The sequence below is a fragment of the Aotus nancymaae genome, unplaced genomic scaffold (assembly GCF_030222135.1).
Source record: "Aotus nancymaae isolate 86718 unplaced genomic scaffold, 86718_ANA_hifiasm-v0.15.2.pri h1tg000036l, whole genome shotgun sequence".
Classification (NCBI taxonomy): domain Eukaryota; kingdom Metazoa; phylum Chordata; class Mammalia; order Primates; family Aotidae; genus Aotus; species Aotus nancymaae.
The window spans coordinates 4,525,416-4,547,220 of NW_026988450.1; the positions used below are offsets into that span (position 1 = coordinate 4,525,416).

The following is a 21,805-nucleotide window of genomic DNA, read 5'->3' on the forward strand; positions in this document are numbered from 1 at the left end:
AGTGATGTGTGTATACAATGCAGAATCATTGAATCAAGCTAATTTGTGTATTCATCACTTCAAATATCCATCATCGATTCCTCTTGCCTAACTGAAACATTGCACCTTTGACTAACACCTCCCCAACTCCCACTACCCAGCCTCTGGTAACTACCTTTCTGCTCCCTGACTCTGTGTCCAATCCTTCTTGGTTTTCTGTCCACGGTAATGAATTATGTATTTTTTGGTGTGTTAAATTTTTCCAAAAAAAAAGCATGTGCAGGAGAAAATGCCTTAGAAGAATTATAGAATCCCAGCCTTTAAAACACCTAATTTGTACAAGGTGCTTTCGAAGTGAATGGCAACCACTATGGAAAACAGTGTGGTGATTTCTTAAAGAACTAAAAGTAGAACTACCATTTGATCCAGCAACCCCACTACTGGGTATCTACTCAGAGGAAAAGAAGTCATTATACAAAAAAGATACTTGCACACGCATGTTTACAACAGCACAATTTGCAATTGCAAAAAACGTGGAACCAACCCAAATGTCCATCAATCAATGAGTGAATAAAGAAACTGTAGAGTGTGTGTGTCTGTGTGTGTGTGTGCATGTGTGTGTGTGTGTGATGGAATACTACTCAGTCACAAAAAGGAATGAATTAATGGCATTTGTAGCAACCTGGGTGGCACTGGAGACCATTAGTCTAAGTGAAGTAACTCAGGAATGGAAAAACCAAACATTTCGGTTCTCCCTCATAAGTGGGAGCTAAGGTACGAGGATGCAAAGGCATAAGAATGATACAATGGACTTTGGGGACTCAGGGGGAGAGAGTGGGAAGAGAGTGAGGAATAAAAGACTACAAATTGTATTCAGTATACACTGCTTGGGTGATGGGTGCACCAAAATCTCACCAATCACTACTAAAGAATTTACTTGGGTAATCAAATACCACTTGTTCCCCCAAAACATATGGAAATTAAAAGAAGTTTTAAAAGCAACAAGCATTAAAAAAAAATGACACAGATGAATGCCACTTAAAAAATAAATAAAAATCGGCTGGGCCCAGTGGCTCACGCCTGTAATCCCAACACTTTGGGAGGCCGAGGCAGGCAGATCACAAGGTCAGGAGTTCAAGACCAGCCTGGCCAATATGGTGAAACCCTGTCTCTACTAAAAATACAAAAATTAGCTGGGTGTAGTGGTGCGCACCTATAGTCCCAGTTATTCAGGAGGCTGAGGCAGAAGAATTGCAGAGGTTGCAATCAGCCAAGATTGTATCACTGCACACCAGTTTGGGGGACAGAGCAAGGCTTCATCTCAAAAATCATGATAATAAAATAAATGAATAAATATAAAAAAAAAGAAAATAATGCTCCTTAAAGGAAATCCTTGCCTCACAGTAAACTAGATGGGTTCCCTTTCATCTCTTGAGCTCCTCCTGCTCCACACCTGGTCTCCGTGTTCCCACAGGAAACCACGCCTGCTCCTATGGCAGACCCTGGCCCACTGAGGAGTCCTGGTTCAGAGTTCATGGTCAGCTCCAGACTGGAAGCTCCTGCAGGAAGGACAAGAGTGCTCTTCTCTCTGCTTCTCTTCCATAAGCAAGGTGCTTCTGAGGGCATGGGCTATTCACATAAGAACCAGCCAACTAATGGTTATATTAAGAAAAAAGGAGAGCTATGATGAGGCCCCTGCCTCTGTGATTTGAATTTTAGGAAAACAATGGACCAAATATTTAGACATATAGCAATAAATATCCACAGCCTGTAGCAAAAAGTGATGCTGGTAAAAATATACAGTTCAGATTCATTTGTAAGACTCATACATGTAAAATCTAAAACAGGTAATTCTGTATTATTTATGTTATATCTGAAAACTACTGAAGTAGGAAGTAATCTTATGAACAGTTCGCTCATAAATTGAGATTAGTTTTACAAACTAAGAAAAAACAAATGGACAAAAAGCCTATGTAGCATTACTATATCTTTAACACATGCACAACTCTCAACTTTGGTGCAGGGGGAGGGGATATTAACATGGAAGGATCGCCACTGCCAGATCAATCGTATGTTACCATCAGAAGAGTGACTGTCATATTAAAACTGCCAAAAGAAAAAAGCTAAACTGCGTACTTCTGAAAATACCAGGAAATAAGTAAAAAGATAATACAAGAAATAAAATATTATTTATCATGACAATATAAATGAATATGCTAAGGAATATACTGATCTCGGATTAAATAATGGCAGTGGTAGGAAATAGAAAGTAGCAGGTGATTCTTTAAAATATTCTAAAGGAGGCAACAGGTAAGCATGACTCAGAGGAGGCGTCCAGCAGTTGCTGCAGTCACAATACATTGACACTGACGGAGAAATTGGACTAGGAATTGCATAGTTATAGCATTTAAATCTCACCACAATCGAAGGAGGTTCACATTATTATTCCCAACCTAAGGTGGGCAAACCTAAGTCACTCTGTTAGTACAAGCTAATATTCAAAACTATATGTGGGCTGGGCATGGTGGCTCACACCTGTAATCCCAGCACTTTAGGAGGGTGGATCACTTGAGGTTAGGAGTTCAAGACCAACCTGGCTAACATGGTGAAACCCTATGTCTACTAAAAATACAAAGATTAGCCACATATGGTGGTGGGTGCCTGTAATCCCACCTACTTGGGAGGCTGAGGCAGGAGAATCGCTTGAACCCAGGAAGCAGAGGTTGCAGTGAGCCGAGATCGTGGCACTGCACTCCAGCCTGGGTGATAGAGCGAGACTCCATCTCAAAAAACAAAACAAAACAAAACAAACCTATATATAATGCCAACATTCTTTCTGCTGTGTAGCTCTAGCTAGGATGGCAGTGGAAGCTAGTTACCTGAACATCTTTCTTTGAGGAAATCACAGAAAGACCCACAATGATAGGGTGGTCGTTCAGGAAATGTGAGCTTTTGTGTTGGATTTAGAGAGGAGGTAGACTGGATAGACTACTGGAATACTAGTCATAAGAACTAAGATAATGGGAACACTGAAACATGGCAAAACTCTTAAGACTATTATGTTGGGGAGGACAGCAATAAATGACCTGGGAAATACTTTATGGATGATTGGAGTCTGTGAGCACTGTTCAAGTCAGCAAAGTTAGAATGGTGACACATTCCGTCCCTCAAGAAACACCAACCTCAGTTTGAATCCTAACTCTACTGTTCTGTGATTTCAGAACTGCAGTTACCTCCCTCACCTTCAGGTTCCTCATCTGTTAAAAGGGACATAACAGACCATCCCTCTAGGGCTGCAAGGATTGCATGAGATGCCACTGATAAAAGGCATGGCACAGAGTAGACGTTCAGCAAAATACCATGATCCAAAAAGAGATCAGCCCCTAGGCAAAGCCCACAGGTATGTGGTCCACAATGAGTGCTCCAGTGTAGGCATGGCGATGACTTGCATTGATGAGAGTAATTAAATCTCTGAGGAGTAAGCAGTTCATTTTCTTCAAGAGAACATGGAGTTAGTTGGATAACTCATTAAGCATTCATTGGAAAATATTCATTTTTTTCTATTATTCTATTATTTCTTTACACTAGATACTGTTATAAATGCTTTATGTATATTAACTCAATCTGCATAACAAAATATATGAATCAGGAACTATTAATTATTCCCATCTTTAAAGTGAGGAGTTTGAAATGCAGAGCACCTCAGCGCTTGCCTGGGGTCACACAGCTCCTGAGGAGTAGCACTGGGATTGGACTCTTGCACTAAAGCCCACTGATTCAATCAAAACAATCTGTCATCATCACAAGATGAATGATGGAGAGGAAGGGATGGACAACACAGATACTATATTCCAGTATGGGAGCCAAACTCAAAAACAAGGAAATAATAAATAAGCTGTGCAGTTGATAGCAGTGGTAAATACTATGGGAAAACACTGTAGGCTAGAGGATGGGCTATTTCAGATTGAGGCAGGAATGACCTTTGCTAATTAAAGAAAGAATGCAAGAACCATGTGCCATGGTGGAAACAGTTAAAGCCCTTGTATCTAGAATAAATAAAAAACAATTACAAGTCAATAATAAAAAGACAACCCAATCAAAAATGGGTGAAGGACTTGAATATGCATTTCTATGAAAAGATACACAAATGACCAATACGCACATGAAAAGATGTTCATTAGAGAAACGCAAATTAAAATCACAATGAGATACCACTGTGAACCCATTAAGATGGCTGAAATAAAAAAGACTGACAATGGCAAGTGTTGGTGAGGATGTGAAGAAATTCAACCTTCACGTGTTGCTAGAAGAAATGTAAAATGATTCGGCAACACTGTAACAGAGCTGGCAATTTCTCAAGTGGGTTAAACATAGAGTTACTATATAATCCAACAATTTGACTTCTAGGTACGTACCCAAGAAGGATGAAAACATGTGTCCACTTGAGAAATTGTACACAAATATTCATAACAGCGTTATTCGTAGTAGCCAAAAAGTGGAAAGCACCCAAATGTCTATCAACCAATTAAAGGAAAACAAGAGGTGGCATATCCAATCAGTGGAATATTATTCAGCAATGAAAAGAAACGAAGTACTAAATTAGTGCAACCTCTATGGAAAACAGTAAAGACATTCCTCAAAGAAATAAAAGCAGAACTACTGTTTGATCTAGCATACCACCACTGGTGTCTACCCAAAGGAAAAGAAATCATTACACCAAAAAGATACCTGCACAGGTAAGTTTGTTGTAGCATTAGTCACAATGGCGAAGACATGAAACCAACCTAATTGCCCATCTATGGATGACTGGATGGAGAAGATGTGGTACACAAACACACACATGTGCACATATACATATCTACCATGGAATGCCACTCAACAACAGAAAAGAATGAAACCATGTCGTTTGTAGCAACATGAATGGAACTAGATGCCATTATCTCATGGGAAATAACTTGGAAACAGAAAGTCAACTACCACATGTTCTCACTAATAAATGGAACAGCATATGCACATGGACATAGAACGTGGAATGAATAATAGACATGGGAGACTCGGAAGGGTGGGAGGTGGGAGGAGGGTGAGGGATGAGAAATTACTTAATAGGTATAACGCACACTATTTGGATGGTGGCAACACTATAAAGCTCAGACTTCACCACTGTGCAATATACCCGTGTAACAAAACTGTAACTTGTATCCCTGTATCTATACCAATACAAGGAATGAAGTACCTACATATGCCAAAACATGGATAAGCCTTGAAGACATGCTAGGTGAAAGAAGCCAGGCAAAACAAAGACCCCATGTTATGTGACTCTATTTATGTGAGACGCCCAGAATAGGCAAATCTATAGAGACATAAAGTAGATGAGTTATTGCCCAGGGCTGGGAGGAAGATGATGTATCTTCCCTTTGGAAGGTGATAGATAAGGGGTGCAGAGTTTCTTTTTCAGGGAATAAAAATGTTCTAAAATTGACCATGGTGATGAATGCAAAACTCTGAATAGACTAAAAACCATTAAACTGTATATACACTTGAAATGGGTAAATTGTATGGCATGTGAATTATATCTCAAGAAAGCTGTTAAGAAAACAGGTGGAACCATACAGACCACAGTAAGGTGCCTGCATGCTATTTTAAGAATAATAGGCAGCTCTTGGACCACTTTGACCACTGGCATGACATAGGGAAATCAGTTTTTGGACTATGGCAATCAACTGGGTGTGGGAAGATGAACCTAGATGGGATGGAGGTAGTAAAGGTGCAGATAATATGAGCAAATTGAAGTTTTATCCCCTTTATAAACAAGAAAAAAGAAACAGAAATTAAGAACAGACCTGTATCTGCTGCCTGCTGTGATCTAAACACATGACTTTCAACTCCCCAACATGTGTTCTCTATTAGAGAAGCCAACCTCTTCCCTCTCTCACGCCTCCTACTCTTTCTCCGTAGGACCCCAGATGGGAGAACAGTCTTCATTTGCCCACCCCACCCCCTTTTTTGAGACAGGGTCTCACTCTGTCACCCAGGCTGAGTGCAGTGGTACAATCATGGCTCACTGCAACCTTGACCTCCCTGGCTCAAGCAATCCTCCCACTTCAGCCTCCTGAGTAGCCAAGACCACAAGCATATGCCACCACACCTCACTAATTTTTGTATTTTTTGTAGAGACAGAGTTTTGTCATGTTATCCAGGCTAGTCTCGAACCCCTGGGCTCAAGCAATCCGCCTGCCTCAGCCTCCCAAAGTGCTGGAATTGCAGGCGTGAGCCACCACACCCAGCCTCCACTTTCCATTTAGTCTCTCTAATCACATGCATCTTTTAAGACTGTTTCAAATCCAAGAGAAAATCCCTACCTTTTCTGGTTCTCATTAGTCTTGTAGTTTTCTGAGTTTCTATGCCAATATCAATTATATATAATTGATGTGTAATAATATAAAATTTAAGAGACAGAATGCTTTCTTTTTAATTACATTATGCAAATATAATTAATAAAAACTAACATGTTAAAGGAACTTGCAGTTTAAAACCATTTCACACTGAGTCTATAGAATTTTCCTACCATATTTTACAGAAAATTTTGGGACTATGAACTCTGAATGATCTTAACATCTCATCCATAGGCTTATAAAGGTATCGTAATCTGCCTGCATCCCTCCTTTCTTCTGGTTTTAGAGGAAGAAAGAGATCCCCTCCTTTCTAAGGATAGGTTCTCCACTGGGCTCACTTTAGATTTGCTTCATACTTCATCTACGTCTTTCAGTCTTCTTATCTCTCCTGGTTCTTCTCCTCAGCACAGAAACACGTTTCTCCTTTACATATTACTATCTCCGTTTTTCAGGGTCGAACTTCTTCTTCTTCTTTTTTTTGATTTTGAGATGGAGTCTTCCTCTGTTGCCCAGGCTGGAGTGCAGTGGTGAGATCTTGGCTCACTGCAACCTCCACCTAGCAGGTTCAAGCGATTCTCCTGCCTCAGCCTCCCAAGCAGCTGGGATTACAGGTCCCCACCACCACACTCGGCTAATTTTTTTTTTTATTTATTAGTAGAGACAGGGTTTCACCATATTGGCCAGGCTGGTCGTGAACTCCTGACCTCAGGTGATCCACCCACCTCGGCCTCCAGAGTGCTGGGATTACGGGCATGAGCCACTGTGGCTGGCTCAAATTTCTTAATATTCGCAGAGACTTCTTTTCATTCCTTGCTTTCCCTACACAACTCATGGGCTGCTATCTAGCACGTCTAATGGTGCAGGATCAGTCTATTTTCAGAGCAACTCACATGATTGCTCAGTCTTTGCTGGAGAAGCCATTTATGTCTCTGGTTTATGTCTCACTCTGTATATTCTCCTTGAGAACCACATCCAAAGATGTATCGCTTCATCCCAGGTCTCCCTCCTGAATTTCAGATCCACTGATCAGCTCAACATCACCACCCGATTATCTCTCATTCAATGTGTATAAGAAAGGACTCATTATGTTTTCCTCTAAACAACCTCTTCCTTCCGAATCTCCTGTCTTGGCTAACCATTCACCTGCTAATCCAAGCCTGATGCCTGTCACTTACGACTCTATATCAGTTTTCAAATGTCTGTCCTTGGCTTGCCTCTTGCATAGCACAGCTCCTACTCTACTGTGATGGCCACTTGCTCCTGTCACCTGCTCTGGCAGACGCTCCTTGAGTATTTGTGTTGGCATCCTCACTTCTTGACTCAGTTGCTGGAACCAAACAGATGCTCAATACGTTTGTCAAATGGATGGATTCAAGACTCCTTAAATGCCTCTTCTCTAAAATCTTCCCTGATGCTAACTCTAAACAAAGGTGGTCATTCTATTCTTTAGACAAGAACTTTATTTTTCAGAGGAAAAATAGAATTGGCTATGCCTGGTGAGATGCTCTGGCCCCACATACTTAAGGCTGAGTAGTATAGTGAAACTGCATGTGGCCACAGCCTACTCTGTCTTTGTGCAGGGTTCTGTACCAACCTGCCCTAGCATGTGAACAGCAACAGCCAAGGCTGGCAGTTTTGCCTACATCACCTTCCTCTACTGTGGCTCATGAGGTTCTCAGGGGCAGAGGTTGCAGCTGATATTCATTGTCTATACTTCTGATACTTGCAGGCCTGTAAATATTTCTTAGTCAACTGATTTCACAGAACCTAAATAACTTGCTCACAATTTTCTAGCTCTGATAGTTATGTTTTCTACTTCACTGTCTTGAAAACTTTAGTACATGAAAAATACAAGCATCATTTTACATCACATCCAGAATAAAATATTGCAATCTCTTGTAGATGTGGCATCTACCGAGGAAGAGCTATAATAATGTAATTGAAACTCTTCCTTCTTTTTTTTTCCATTAGGGTTACAAAACTGGGGAAATTCTTCATTTCTACATGCTTTCTTTTATACAAACAAACATGTATACATTTCTCAATATGTTAAAGTTTCTCTGCTAGGTACTGAGGAGAATAAAATAATTTTAAATATAGTTTCTCTTCTAAGAGATTTCTGTCAACCCTCAATAACTTAACTCTTTTTACTTCTTAGGTACTTTCACATGGCATTTTCAAAAGACTAGAAATACTTGCAGATTAATCTATAATAATTTGAGAAAACTGTACAAGCATTACTACAGTAACTGCCTAATTAAGATCTAAAATACAAAATAAATATTAAAGTGTGTCTAAACGTATTAGCAACCTGTAATCTATCTTTTCAAATATTTCTTAAAGCAATTGAGCCTCTTTCAAGTGCAGTCTTAATGACAAGCCCCTAGAGTAAAAGCACAGAGGCAGACTGTTGGAGGTGTGGCTGCACACCTCTTCTGGGGGCTGTGGTGCCTGAGGTTGAATCCAGGCTCTGACCAAGCAGCCATGGCATCGTGGGCAGATCACATGGCTCTCCGTGGTGCAGTTTTCTCATCGATAAGCAGGGAATGCTAGCCGACCTTACCTTATAGACTGTTGCTTTGGTGACATTGTGAGAATTAAAATAATTAATGATATAAAGTACTTAGGTAGCCAGGCTTCGTGGCTCATGCCTGTAATCCCAGCACCTTGGGAGGCTGAGGTGGGTGGATCACTTGAAGTCAGGAGTTCAAGACCAGCATGGCCAACATAGTGAAACCCCATGATTTAGTAGAAACCTCTACTAAAAATACAAATATCAGCTGGGGGTGGTGGCTGGCACCTGTAATCCCAGCTACTCAGGAGGCTGAGGCAGGAGAATCACTTGAACCCCGGAGGCAGAGGTGCAGTGAGCTGAGATCATGCCGTTGCACTCCAGCCTGGGAGACAAAAGTGAGACTCCACCTAAAAAAAAGGTACTTAGAAGAGTGGTTGGCTCTATGTCAGTACTTTTATTATTATTATTATTGGGCAAAAATGTTTTCTGCTTGACACTAAAATACTCAGAGGAAGAATTCAATCACCAGATGTTTCTGTGTATCTATGTTTATACTCACGGAGCTAAGATTTCTGGCTATTTAGCCAAATGTTTAACTTTCCATCCAATGTGTAGCATCAGAGCTGAAGCTCCTGTGATTCTCAGAACAGGCTACTTCTCATAGCAAGGTTAATTGGTGTGCTAAATATACATGTCTTCCAGGGGTATAATGAGTGCTTCTGCAGTCTTTGAACTATTTTTCACATTCATACGATGTTTTAATTTTTAAAAGTTCATGGAGTTACAAAATTTGGAGGATGAAAAGGGCTCCAAGGGTTCCCTAGCATGACCATTAATGTGACAGATGTTATTAATAAGGAAAGTAAAGCAACTTGTCAAGTCACTTCATCAAGATCATTCAAGTACTTAACGATATTTAACTATGACTGGAACACAGATGTACTTGGGACTCAGCGGCATTTGACACTATATTGCTGACACTGGTTTTTCCTCTCTGTTCTGTTCCCAGAGACACCATATCCTAAGGAGAGGTTAAGGGAAAGGGTTTGGGGGACAGTCAGATTTGGGTTCAATCTGAGTTCAACGCTGGTTCAATCTGGGTTCAAGTGCATCTTCACATCTCTAGTCAGTTGCTTCCTTTGTAAAAATGGGATACAAATGGAATTATTACGAGTGCTAAATTATATAATGCATGTAAAGAACTTGACACCATGCCTGGCACAGTGTAAGCACTTTGCAAATATTAAGGATCATTATTATAATTATCGTCACATATATCATCATTGTTATGAACAAATTACATGTACAGTGTTGGCACCACAAGTTCTTTTTCTCATTTGCCAAACCCTAAGACATATTTCTTCAGTCAGTGATTTTCCACAGGGTGATGGGGAGTGGTGGATGTGAAAGAGAAAGAGAGAGAGAGAGAGAAAGAGAGAGCTGTGTATGTACATGTTTCCATTATTTGATAAAGTCAAGTAGCCCTGGATCCTAAAGCTTCTTCAATTCCTCTCAGCTTACGTGCAGTCCCTGTGATAATGGCCTGTGTACTAACCCTAATATGCAGAACCTGACCCTTGCATCCTCCAGTTGATAAGATTTGATTATGGAAGAAACATTCCCAAGGAAGTAGGGCATCGGGTATGGAACTTCACCAAACTTCAAATGTTTACAGTAGCAAAGAAGGGCCATGATGAGGCTGATGAGACCTGCCGTGAGAAACCTGGTCAGTATGTGATTTCATACCAAAATAAAAATGCTTGGAAATGTGACCTTTAAACCAAAAGGTCTATATTAAAACTTGCAAGCTGTTCTGCAATTTGAAATCTAAAGCTCGAAAGGTCTTCGATTGAATGTGAACATTTCAGAAAAATAAATACCAGTGGGATATTCTATTAGTTCCGAAAGTCTAAGTGAAATATACCTCATGTACCTGTGAAAACCAATGTAAGCAATATCTAGAAGAGCTTTCTTGTTTGCTCATTTTGTTTAGAGTTGGAATCTGCCTTTCAGGAATGAAATGACAGAGCTATAATCCCTAGGAAAAAAATTCCCAAATACATCATAGAAACTAGGATAATCCTTCATGAAGTCAGAAGCAAAAAAAGAAAACAGAAAATAACTTCCTCTACTGTTAAAATAACCACAGCATCCACTTCTATCCCCATTCTTTCGTTTCCCCAGGTCTGACATTCTGCAGATGACCGCCCTTATTTGTCCCTACATGTTTTCCAAAATATAAAAGTGAAATAGAGTCCCAAGGGCACTGTACTTGAAAGGTTATGAGAGTTAGAGAATTTTAACCATGCCTGCCAAACCAGCAGATGGCTTGTGATTATAATTATATGCATCAATAAAACGAATAATCTTTACAAAATTTGAATTTCTACTAAAGTAAGGGATTTAGTAAGCAGATGCAACAGAATGCATTTTCTTTAACCCTTTTGGTAGACACTGGTGTCTTTCACACAAAAAAAGATCAAGGACTCCATAAATAATAGATTTATATTTCATATACTCTAATTTTTTGCCCCTTTCCAGAGTAGTCATGTTGTCAGCCTCAATCTTTTCCTGATTTCATTTTCTTCATGAGCATGTTTCAACCTCACCTCATTTTAACCCTCCAGAATAGAAATGTTAAGACTACTTCTCCGCCATTGTTTGATATTTGAAAGAAAATTTAAAAGAGGTAAATACCTTTATTCTAATTCATACCAATATACTATAGAAACAAAAGAGCAAACAGTGGACACGTCTTTCTATCTGATGGTATTCTTTTACAAATTGGGTTTTCAATAACATTTTTTTGTTTTCATATTCTTTTTAATCTACATTCCAAGAATGAAAATACTGTTTATTCTATTTAAATAATTAACCATTTCCTTTCAGTTGGCTTCTGCCTGTCATTATAAGTAAGAGTAGCTAAGTTTTATCTCATGTCAAACATGAATTCACTCATATTGAAATTGGATATATATGACACGTCTGAAAAAAAGGATGTGGTGAGGTTTACACACTGGCCTTCTGCCATGTTTCCTTTCATGAGAGAACCTCGAAATTTAGGAAATTAAGTTAAGGTAGCTATGTTTACTTTTAAATCTTGGAAAGAGTAGAGAAAATGTACCACAAAAATTTTCATTCTTACTTTTTTTATAAAATAGTAATGCAAATATTTTTATAGAATTACAAAGTGTAACTCTTCATTAGAATAGTATCAATTAATACACATTTCACCCAGCATACCAACAAATATAATATTTAAGAATATTTGGAGAACCGATATTTAGTGCAGATATCTCTAACACCTTCAAAGTTGCACTGTATAAATCAAAGAAATTAAAATAGTCTGATCTAAAATGCTCTTATACTGTTGTAGTTAATTCCACTTAGTAGTGTAACTAAATTACTAAGAGAACTTTAAAGGCATTGACATTTTTGCAGGTCAATTCAATTTACCTAACGACACGAGATATACGAGATCAGAAATTCTCAGCAACAAAATTCTTTCAAAGTTACAACTTAAATGTATAGACCAAACCCTATCAGGGCAAATATTCCTGCAATCAAAATCCAAAAAGTTAAACTAAAAGGGTCATATACTTTTGTCTAAAAATTTATAAATTTGATGTAACATTTGACAACACTGTATTCAAACATTTGTAAAGAAATTCAGATCTCTCTCGAGTTCACTGAAGTGGAATTTTGTCTTTTAAGATAAAATATTCAGCAATTAACTGGGTTCAAGATTCTTTACATAGGTGACAAAAATAAATAAAATATTTTCCAATTATAATGTTCTTAAGGAGGGAAAACTTATACCAAATTCAGTGTATGAACTAAAAGAAACAATCTAAGCCAAAAAACTTAAGAAATAAATCCCAAAGGGGCAAAATTAAAAAAAAAAAACAGAAAGAAAAAACACCATGATCTTAATAAAGACCTATGCTGTAAATACTTAAGTTTCAAATGTTTCCATTTTCAATTAAATGAAATTAAATATTTCTGCTTACAGAAAGTTTGGGTTGAAGTGTAATAAAATTTTAGGTATACTTTTGTTAGCAACTAATATAACTGCATAATAAGCCAATTTAATCACATACACTTAATATATGTTTAGAAATTTTAACATGTTACCTTAGTCTTGATATGAGCACGCAGACACATAAAAGCGAATTGTCACAATGCTTCAGGTTCTCTCACAAAATTGGGGGCTCTGGAAGTGAAAATACGAGAAAGAGTTCTGTACTGGTATGAACAAATGCACAGGCGGTTTGTGACATGGCACTGGCACGTCCACTCGCTGTCTCAAACTGCAAGTGAAAGTTAAAAACACCAAACACAATATGCCAGGGGTGTTAGGTATATGATCTTATTAAATTTTCACGGAAGTTATAAGGCAACATTTATCTCCCATCACCCTTGCCCCCATCTAACAGACCAGGAAACCGAGGCCCAGAAAAGTTAGAGAACTTATCCAGGGGCACAGACTGAGTCAGTGGAAGAACCAGATTTCGGACATGTGAACTCGAGAAGGGAGAATTGTAGCTTCTCTCATCACTTTGTCACTCACATGCACTTAAGATGACTGCCTTATTCTCTAGGAAGCATTAGGTGGGATCTAAGAGGGGCTACAAAATGGAAATGAGGTATTACCAGCAGCATCTACCACAGTCCTTTGAACCAAGCAGTTTTAATATTTATTTGTTAAATGAGTGAATCAGAATAAAAGTTCAGTAATACAAAGTTTCTTTCTGACAACAGAAATTAAGTTTCTCAAATTTCTTTAAAGAAGGAAGCTGCAAAGTAGATAAAGCCATGAATATTTTCTTCAAATTAAAAAATAAATATTTCAGATGCAAGACCAATATAGGTGGAAACAAGTTTGCATGAACCAAAGGTAATGATCTGGGCCCTTCTTATCTTAATGACAACACAGACCTATTCTGTTTTGAAGAGTGACAATTACATTTCTGTAAAAGTAACTCCACTCCTTTTCATCCACAGCGATGCAACTAAACGAACTTCAGTCAAGTTTGTATACCCTTTGCTGTACGGTAAGGATGGAGGTAAAATATTTACAGCCAGACAAAACAATTATGTGTTTTCTGAAACATTCAATTCTTGTATTAACAGTAGGAACATTAACAACTATAGGAAAATACATTGTAATACATGAGATTCAAAATAAAACATTCATCACAGAAGGACAGGCTAATGCATTTATAATGCCTGGAAGAGTGAAGTACTTACACAACTCTGCCTTAAACTAAAACTGGTAGGTAGCAACTGTAGCCATTTTTAGATGGGTTGCTTTTTCCACCGATTTCTATCACATGAAAGGCATAATGATGCGATGACATATCAGAAAAATCTCAGTTTAGTAAAATCAAAATCATTCTTCCCCACATATATTTTACTTGAAATTAAAAAGACATTACTATATCACTTTCTTCACAAAATGTATTGCCTCCTAATTTCTGGCTATTGTTAAAACAATACTTAGAATTGGTAATATATAACATATATTACACTCTCTACAGACACACATATAGTTCTAAACAAATGATATAAACAAAATGTACATTAGGAGCACATTTAATAGAGGAAGAGTACTTCATGAAAAAAATGGTAAAGAAGTATGTGACCTCTGATCACCCAGACCATATTATCAACATTATGAATCTTTCATGAATGCTATTAATAAGCTATTTATTCATTATAACAATGTTGCTATATCCTTATGTAAATAAATATTTTCAGTGTAAGTAATGAAAGTTAGGAAACTGATTTCTATACAGAGTTTTAATTCATGAACAGATGATTATGACATGCCATTCTCAAATTAAATGACAGTGACTTTAAAATTGAACACTGATACTGATATTATGAACACATCTATTTTAAAACACCACACTTATGTTAACAATACTTTTTAAATGTTTTTGATGAGACCGTCAGAGTTTATTAAACCACTGACAACCGACTTAGAGGACAGTTCTTAGAATAAAATATTTAATTTACCTGAATGTCTTGTAACAATATCATCCTCTCTTGAACTAAACATCCTCTGAATACACAAATCTAAGGCAGACAGACATTTCAGCAAGGCAAATAAGACTTTCTGGCAACTTCCTGTTGCCATATTTCTCTAAAAGGATCCTGCAATGTTACACTTCAATCCTGCAAATGCATTTTTCCAAGGGACACAGCAAGCCAATGCTGCTCCAGTGTCAGAAGCTTTGATTTTTTTCCCAAGTACAGCAAGCAAATAACCACTAATCCTATTCAATATTACAGATTCACAGTAATGATTCTATTTCCAGATTCAAGAGAAATTAAATACACGAGGAAAAGAGGAGCTTTTGTTTTTCTGTTTTGTTGTGTTTGATTGGTTGGTTTTTAAGACACTGATCAAGGAAATAGTTATTCCATCCATGATATTAAATATATATTAGGGGCTAGGGCAGTTTTACATTGTCACGAATGAACTTCACTGCACACAGTTCATGCCCCAGGTTTCCATTATCTTTCAGAAGCAGTAAGACTAAATTTAAAGTTGCTTCATACATTTGAAAGTTTTCAAACCTGAACCAGTAATCTGAATGGTAGTTATTGGCAAAAGTACCATTTCTCCAACAAACAGCCTGCCTCTCAAATTCAAGTTCACCTGCGTTATGGGTTCACTTTACTTTTTAAATTTACAAACTTTTGTGAAACGGCAAAACAAAACAACAATAACAACAAAATAAGAACACTGATCGCTGAAGCGGCATTTCCAGAAGTGATAGCAAAATCCCTTCATTCTGACCTACTTGTCGAGAAACGGACTTTCAGCCCCACGGTTAGGCTAAGATCTGTTCTACTTTCTCCCTAGGGCTTAATTGCCAGACTGACTTACCGGTGCCTCCTAGCCTTTGTTCTGCCTCTCACGCTGACATCAGGGAAGCAGTGATGTAGAATAAAGCAGGGGTGGGCTACGTTAGTCCAGTGTTTGTGTCGTTGTGTGGTGTGCAGGGACACTCTGTGATACTCTAGTGAGCTGCTAAGCTTTTTTTGTAGGCTTTGTGTCATTTACTTAACGACCAATCTCATTAGCTGCCAGGGTACAATGGGCTGATGCATTTTCTATGTACATACTCCACACAGTGACCCTCAAGGTTGCCGAAGGTCTATTTAATCAGTCAAATGCTGAATATATTTGCAGTAAATCACTAAAAAAATAAAAAATATATGAGAATACAGAGGTATCTTACAGGCTTAATATTTGCTGGTGGTTATTCACAGGTAATAAAATGCATGCATATTTAGCCCAAACAAGGGTAAAGCAGGTGGAGATGAATTGTCTGTTTTGCACTGGTGACCTTAATTTTAGGAAACTTTCAGATCAAAGATATTTTCTCTTAGCAAGGAGACCAGATTTGAAATTTAATTTCTGTCTTACTTTAATCATATTAACACAACAGAAAAGAATTGCTTTCTTGAGCAGTTTCTCCTTCCTCCTTCCTCACACCCCCGCCAAGTCCTACCCCCTACCCAAGAAGCCTCAGACCTGGCAAAGTTGCATTTATGCCCTCTTTCAGTTACAAGGTAAAAACCCTTTTAACTCCTATGAAAAATGAAATGCTGAGAGCACTATGAATGACGACAGCTGTCCATAAGTATCAGGGAGAGTTCTATTGTCCAGCTTGTCCCTGGATAAAATGAATACTTTACAGCAGAGGCTGTTCAGCTTGGCTAAAGAGTGTGGGGAGAAGGGGAGGAGGTCACTGGAGATTTCGCACACTAATTTAATCTGGGAAAAGGACAGGCTCTGCATCTCCCTTGAACAGACTGGCAGCAATCTGGGCCCCCACAGAACTATCTCCTTTTGCCTGTGCTCTATTTATTCCTTATCTCTGTTTACCAACCGCTAGGTCCCTTTCATTCACACCACGAGGCCGTTTTCCTACTATCAGTCAGCAGCTGACACTGTGGAAGAGCCTCAAAGGCAAAAGAAAAAAAAAAGATCAAAACTAAACCAAAGCTGTATAAACAATGCCACAGTACAAGTAAATGCATAAACCCTGATTCTTAACCCAACCCACAGGGTGCAAGCAGAACCTTTATAGTAAATCCAACAAACCCACCACAGTGAGCTGTGGGCCGCAGAGAAAGAAAAGTCAAAACACCATTCATGAAATCACCATCCAAAAAAAAAATTGCTAAAACGTATACTGGCTACTGAAGCAACCTCGCTTTCAGGGGTGTTCTTATCTCTATAGTAGATCAATTAACTGGCCAGCAAGAGACATTTACCTTGTGGAGAAGGTGAGCTATACATTTCTAAGGGAGGCCTGGCTCTCATTAAAATGCCAGCAGTTAAAAGAAAATCCACCAATGTGATTATAAGCTAAAGAGGATGAGGCAACACCAACTTTTCCAACACCTTATCACATGGATTGAATTTAAACAGTCCAAGACTCAGAATGGTGTTAAACCCCCATTATTTTCATGTAAAGATATAAAAAGGTCCAATACAATCTGGCCAATGAAATCTTTTCTCCATGTCTTGTGGATTTTGTCTCCTTATGTCAAAATGATTAACATGGCAGAGAAGTTGGGAAAAGACTACCTCATGGACAACTCTGTAATATTTTGAAGCATTCTGCAGGGTGTGATCAAAAACAGAGACCGAAGCAACTAGTTTGAAGTCTGGAAAGAGGAGAAAATAAAATAAATGTTTTTTTGAACCTTGCAACCTTTGGGGAAATATGAATCTTGAAAACTTTACTTATATTAATGTTATAATATAAGTAAGTGCTAAATACTTATTTGACTATTTCAACAAATAGAAAAAGGCATGCTTAATATAAACATTTCTTTGAAGTGATTCAGAATTTGTATATAATATATATGTGTATGTATAGATGTATATATATGAATATATTATAAGCATAGGTATACACACTGCCTCCCACATACACATACACAGAATGAGAAGTGCATAATTTCTAATGCCTAGAGTTCCTCAGACTAAAAACCGAGGTTTACTTTAAATTTCCCTGAGTTTTTTTTTAATAATTGAAATGATTGGAAATGATTGGTTATTGTCATAAAAATCAACACCGTATTGACTCAATCACTAAGATCTTTACCAGAAAAAGGAAGGACAATGCAGCTCATTATCTAGGATGATCAATTGGTCTGGATTTCAGTTTGTGTTTTCACCTATATGCATTATGAGCAATGAAGTCTTTACTACTTGGATCCTTTTTTCCAAATGAATTAATGAATTAAATTTATCCTTTCACCAGCTGCTAGGCAGCAGATGGAACCATTTCTGAAGCCTTGTTGAATTCAATCCATAAAACTCATTTCCTAGGATTAGCCGTCCAAAGTTTCTTTTAATGTTTATATACCGCTTGGGATTTTGAATTTCATGATGTTAAACTTTCAATTTAACTATTCTTTTTGCATTTCATATCAAACAATTATGATCTTTTGGATTTCTATAGCAGACATGGCAGGTCACATAAGGACAAGAATTAATTTCAAGAGCAATAAAGTCATGCAAGTTACATTTTTTTGATATGTTTGTTCACGTTGCTCTACTACCATAGAAACTATTTGCAATGAGCTGTTGTCAACCTAAAGAGGAGTTACGTATTTAATAGCTATAAATTTTATTTGTGCATAAATAGTTTAAAGCTGCAACTGGAAGCATTCATTAACATTATGAAAGCTTAAAGTTTGGGTTTTGCAGTTTAGTTATAGGAGTAAGATTGTTACTGCAAGTAAGATTGTTAATTAACTGCAAATAATTTCTACATATGCCAGGTTAATTTATCTAATGAGAATTTAATTCTGACTTTTAAAAATGGAAATAAAGACAATTATTCAGAGTACGTATGTTAACTTTTTAAAGAGAAGCTACCATGGACAGCTCCCGACATTTCCTGTCTTTTCTAGGTCACTTGCGGTTGTCTGATTTAAGAGAAACCAGGAAATTTCAAATGTTACTGGTTCATGTTATAGCAGACTACTAATGGCCACTCTTAAAAAAAAAAAAGACTCCTTTAAACATAACCACATTAGGATCTCATGAAAGTTTCAATGTACTTCGAAACGTTTTAAATACAACCACCTTATGCTCTCCAAGGTACAGTATATCCAAATTTAAAATATAAAAGCTTTTAAGCTTAAAATGATGCTCCTACCATAACATAAATACAACTAAAAAAGAGTGAATTGCTTTTATGTGCAACAGTGATTTCCGCTAATTTGGCAAAAGAAATCTATATTAATCTAATATTGTAGTAAGCCAAGAAGGCCACATAATAATCACCACTGAGTAATTGAATATTTAGAAGAAGGAGAAAAGAGAACACTGGTAATCTTAGGTTACAGGCATAAAAGTAGGATACCATGCAGATAATATTTGCAAAGAAAAATAAAAAGCAAAGTTAGGGGAAGTCTAATTTTAGTCTTACTTTGGACTCTGAATTTGATTATTGCCTGGAACTTATTTACTATTTCCCTAACACAATGATAGTGTACATAATTATATTCAAAATTTCTTCATCAGATTTTCTTTTCAGTGTATTGGATTTTGCAGTGTTAGCTGTGGAGTGAAAGTTGATACAACTTTTTTTTTTTTCTGACAATTAGCCACTTTCTTGTTTGGAAAATTAAGATGATAGAAGTTACAGTGCATACTTTATTGACTTCCTTGTTCTTTGAAACTGAAAAACACTTCAGTTAGTTATTTCCACATCTATCAAAGTAAGCATGTTTAATAATTTATTAAAACAAAAGGAATATGAGGCAAAGCATTGTTTATCAAAGGATTTGAAAATTTCCTGTATCCCTAAGTAATATTTCATTGAAATTGTCCTTCTGCAAAATTTTGTTCAAGGTTAGTATTTCCTCTCTCATTCTTCAGCCTTTCTGGTATTATTTATTCTCTAACTTTCTGATGAGTCTTCTGACATCTACATTTATCAAAAATGAACAGTGTCATTTTTAAAGGAGACTACTACTCTTATCAAATTCTCTAAATATTTGAAGACGAGATTATAACAAACCATACTTATCAATTTAAATTTCCTGGGAAGCTCCCGCAAACTCTTTTCCTTATATATAGCTGCTATCAGAATTTTGACTTTTCAAAAAGCACACATAAAACATCTTTTTAATATTGGTTATTCATATAAAATTATGTTAACAACCTCTCATCCCTCACAAAGATCTCCCCAATTCTAGAGAGATGTCAGATTTGAGATCTCACTGGTAATTTTTGCAACCTCATAAATTATTTCCACTTTCCTCTTTTTCTGAGCAAAAAGTGTACTAAGTCTCATTTCACATCAAATAGTCTCTGTTGCAAATTTCCAAGTTTCAAAAATGTATATGAACAAAGGCATTACTGGTGCAGTATAAATGTAATTACACAATGACATTTTATTCTGAAATCCTTCTCAAAACAGATACAACAAGCTTTTTTTGCTAAAGAGAGAGTGAAAGTATGAGAGATTGAGAAATACATTTAAAATAATGCTCAAATATACATCACAACAGAAGCCAGAAACAGAAGTTCAAAACAAACGTTAGAAAAACCATCCACACACTTCTAAACTTCAACCTTTGCTAACCTCTAACCCCAGCAAACAAAAGTGAATGTTATGACTTAAGACCTAAAAACTTGCTAAAATTCCGAGTGACTTAAATGTCAGTGTGAGCAGTATGCGGTTCAAAAGTTTTAAACTTACTTTTTTGTTTGTTTCCAAAACTTCTATTTCTCTCCTCCCTGGTGCGCCGAACGGAAACACTAAAGCTGTTTCTTTGAAAGGTAGTTCCCATGATATGACATCCAGTGCCTTTGACTGCTTAGAGATAAGCACCTGCGTTTGTGTCCCCTCCTTACGTCACACCTCCCTATTCAGACCTTCTCAATATGATTCACATTTGCACATCAACAGCCTCATGCGCATACACAGATTTTTTTCGGCTCTGGGCCCAAAACTTTCACTTTAATTTTCATCACATGATTGCTGTGGCATATGTCCTTCCAAACCTCCCATATATCAGTCATCATGCAAATGAGATGGAATATCACTTCTCTGCAGCAGATGGCCAGAGATGATAACAATGGCTCAACAGAGGAGATTCAATGTCCCTGACTTTATCGCCACGGCAACAACAACCTAAAATATATGTAATGGAAGTGGTGCTTATTAATTTTGCAGGCTCGAGTGTTCTGATTTTGTGAGTGAATGGGCTGAGTTAAAAAGGGGGCTGTGTCCTCCTGCCTCTAGAAGACTATCTATAAAAGCCAGGGACCTGGAAATTATTTTCAGTGACTAAGAAGGCAACAGCCTAGCAATTATTTGAGTAATTAGGTGTAATTCCTCCCTGTAGGCCTTGTACCCTCCTGTGCTTGCTTCACAGAAGCTCACGAATTAGACAGGCACAGATACTGAAAAGAAAAGTGCCTCAAGATACAGCGGGAGAGCTTGCAGGGGCCCTGTCACTTGGCCTCCACCAGGCTTGGTAAACACAAGCCCCAAGCTATAAGTAAATAGAGGCCCCACTTCACAAACACAGACCAATTAAAATGACAAAGGCGACCACACTTCTGGGTGGAGCCTAGGAAAGCTTTATGCTGCACTAGACTCCATGTGAGTGGCACACAGAATGATCTCTGCGCGTCCCCGAGCGCTCTGTTTCCATGACTGGCTGTGGGGATTGGACACGGGCTCACACGTCCCTCCGCAGGTTATGCCGCTCTCACAGGGAATTTTTTCATGGGGCTACTTTTTCCCCTGACTCCAAGTGGACGTTTGACACCCTTCCCACTCCTAATAGTATTTAAAAAATTAATAAAAGGGAGTCCATCCTCCCAAATTTGCCTCAAGCCCGTTTACCTCTTAAAGGAACGACT

General features: G+C 37.7%; 1 protein-coding gene across 4 annotated transcripts in view; it reads right to left on the bottom strand.

Annotated features, from left to right (window-relative positions):
- ST18 (ST18 C2H2C-type zinc finger transcription factor) overlaps positions 1-20,732 on the bottom strand; it is a 148,108-nt gene extending 127,376 nt beyond the window's left edge. For 2 of the 4 annotated variants that reach the window (XM_021672901.2, XM_021672898.2), the window contains exons 1-2: positions 20,634-20,732; positions 13,021-13,099 (exon numbers count right to left, since the gene is read on the bottom strand). The gene's annotated coding sequence lies outside the window, so the exon portion shown is untranslated. Of the gene's footprint in view, positions 1-13,020; positions 13,100-20,633 lie in introns of those variants that run through there. The other 2 variants (XM_064384177.1, XM_064384175.1) reach the window with 1 other exon arrangement.
- Between the last annotated feature and the right edge of the window lie 1,073 nt (positions 20,733-21,805).